General features: G+C 33.6%; 1 pseudogene; it reads right to left on the reverse strand.

Moving 5' to 3' along the window:
- Positions 1-605: 605 nt before the first annotated feature.
- Positions 606-2,571, reverse strand: LOC126592661 (probable WRKY transcription factor 70; annotated as a pseudogene).
- Between the last annotated feature and the right edge of the window lie 477 nt (positions 2,572-3,048).

The following is a 3,048-nucleotide window of genomic DNA, read 5'->3' on the forward strand; positions in this document are numbered from 1 at the left end:
AACTATAAAATGAAAACAAAGAAAGAAAAAAAAAACCTAAAACATGCCATGGTTTTCTAGTCATAGCTAGTTCGATGTAGTAATGAACCAACTATTCATATCGTTATATCTTCTACAAACACCTAGCTAGATACAACTACTTTATGGGAAGTGTTGTTGTGTGTCTAGGATTTGCATGGACCTTAGTATTTATACTGGTTAAGGCATTAGGGTTTCCATCCACAAAGGAATCCCAAATCCCACTTCCTTAGCCTACCAGTTAGGTATCATAAATACATATTTATCAAGGATTCAATTGGCCTTATTTGGATTCCAAGACACACATTCATAAGGCTGATATAAAGAGATCAAATCACAATCTTAGCATTACTCTCTATTACTTCATTCCTATTACAGTGTAGACCATTTAAAGGTTTGTTTATATTGGATTAAATCCAACATATATTTCGTTTCTGTTAATAAATCGTATTGAATGTTATCAGATCTCTACGTATTAGAGAATTGATTTGATTAAGAATTGTCATTGCATTGTATATGAAAAGGGTATACGAAAAGCATAAATAAGCTTCCATTGAACACTTAACAAGAAGAATAGAAAATATTGCTTCTGGTTTTCTTTATTCTTTCAATAATTAACTGTGTTTACACGATTTTATAGACTGAGAAACCAACAAGTTTCTTCACAGAAACTGAAGATACATACGATTTTCCTAAATTCAATTTACTACAAGGAGTACGCTAGCTACTAAGTACGTACTAATCATCAAAGCTCAAAGCTCAAAATCCTTATTGCAAAACTTTATTATCAAATTAACTCGGATATTATCCTCGAAAACACATCGTCATCACCATCATACTGATCAATGCTTGATGAAAACCCACTCACGGGCCAAGAGGACTTGAATGCCATCAGATCATCAGGCGACACGAGATAATCACTCGGTAGCCAATGGTTGTCGTGGCTTGTCAGCGTATGATCACTTGTTGCCTTGAGAATCAGTTCTTCTTAAACTGATGATGAAGCAAAGGATGCGAAAAATGGGTGCTCTTGTTTGTTTGTCAAACAATTGGCGTTGTCAAAACTAATCAAAATTGAAGAATCTCTAAGATTTGTGCAATCCAAGACCAGGTCAGAAGTTTTGAAGTAGTCTCTGCACGTGTGGGTGCCATAATATGTGGTTCGTAACACTGACGGATGATCTTGAACTTGTTGAACATGCTTGGTTGCTTTGCACCCTTGGTCGAATTTGTAAGTGCATCTAAAGTAGTTCCTGCATACACATAACATAACTATGGTCAACTTCATTTCTTGTAATTATTACCATTGTAACTATTGAAATTTGTTTCTATTTTACAAGGTAAATCGTATATATGTATGTACCTAGGATGCTTCGCATTGTGGATAACTTTTTGTCCGTACTTTCTCCATGCATGACCATCGTCAATCAAACCAGGAGTATCTCTAGTCCAAGAGTGTGTAGTCTTTCTGCAAGGAATCAACAAGTTGGAACTCTTTGTTAGAACTTTTAAATCAATAAATTGGGCAGAATTCCCATGTTTTTTTTGATAAAATGTACGGTTAACGTTAACTGGTAATGCTGGCATTATGCTGCCATGGAAAGAAGGATAGGAATGGATATTTAGATCATTAAATACAAGGAATAACTGAAGCATCCAAATTTTGTTAGAATATAGCATAACATGAACATATAAGAGCACGTGGTAGTCTTCACTCTTTTGTCTCAATAGAAATTTCTATGCATTATTGAATAGAAAAATACAATTATATTCATCCACAGGAATCTAACAGTTGTTATGAGAAAATTAATTATAATTCTAGTTGTTCACACATCCACATAAATCTAACAACTGTTATGAACAAATTAATTATAGTTATTCTTATCACGGGTGGGTCATTAGTTCTCAAAGAGACTATTTAGTATTGTAGGTTTTATACATAAATGTTTGAAATTGAACAATCAGGTAATCATACATGGAAAGATCCTTTTACTGGAAAAAAAATCATTTTAAACAATATGTTAATGCAGATGTTGATGATCATATTACCTAGGTAGTAATTAATTAGAGAAATATAACTAATTACCTTCTCTTGTAAGAACCTCTACCATCCTTGAAGGTTGAAGTGCTCTTACAACTGATCTCCTCCTCAGTATAATCTTCAGACTTAATAGCAGCTGCATGATCATGATTAGCATCCCAAGATGATAAATCAGCACCACCACCACTAACAACACTACCACCGTCACTAACACCACCCCCACTAACACCACTACTATTTCCTTGAATCTGATCAGACTCCTTCCCATTTAAAATCAAAAGGGTATTTACAAAACCTTCAGCCGATCCCTCATCATCACCGTTAACAACTGACCTGTTATCATAAGCCGTACTAAGTTGACTTGCCAGTTCACGGCCTTGGATCAACTCCTCCATAACCCTCTCCCTATTTTAGAGCACACTGTCCGACCACGACCACTTCATTAATCCTAATCTCCTACTTAACTAACTAATATAGCGATTAAAAGTTAATTAATCTCTCTTGTTTATGTGAGGGTTTATGGTTTTGTTAGCTGTAGCCAAAGTGTTGGATGGGAGGTATCCTTTTATATCCGTCAAAAATCTCCTCTGACATTGCAATTAATCTTAAATTGATGTATGAAATAGCAATATTAAAAGATGAGGTTTGAATTATTATGTGACCCAAAGTTGAGATGATAAAATGTAATTTACTATATGCCACAATTTTATTTGTTACTAATGTGGCCTATTGAATTTAAATGTTAAATCTTTTTCCTTTTCAATGAATGGAGAAATTTTTAGTGTGCCGAATAGTATATCAAGTGTCAAAATATAAATGAATGAAAAATTTTGTATTTAAGTTTTCAACTAATTGTATTATCACTTGGTTTATCGAGCCGTATTCCCAGCACATTGAAAATTTTCTCCAATAAATGTGTTAAATATTTATTTTATTAAGATAGTGGGCCTCATAATTACGTTAATGATTAAAAAATAATCAAAATTGGT

Source organism: Malus sylvestris, chromosome 12 (genome assembly GCF_916048215.2).
Source record: "Malus sylvestris chromosome 12, drMalSylv7.2, whole genome shotgun sequence".
In the NCBI taxonomy this organism is placed as follows: Eukaryota; Viridiplantae; Streptophyta; class Magnoliopsida; order Rosales; family Rosaceae; genus Malus; species Malus sylvestris.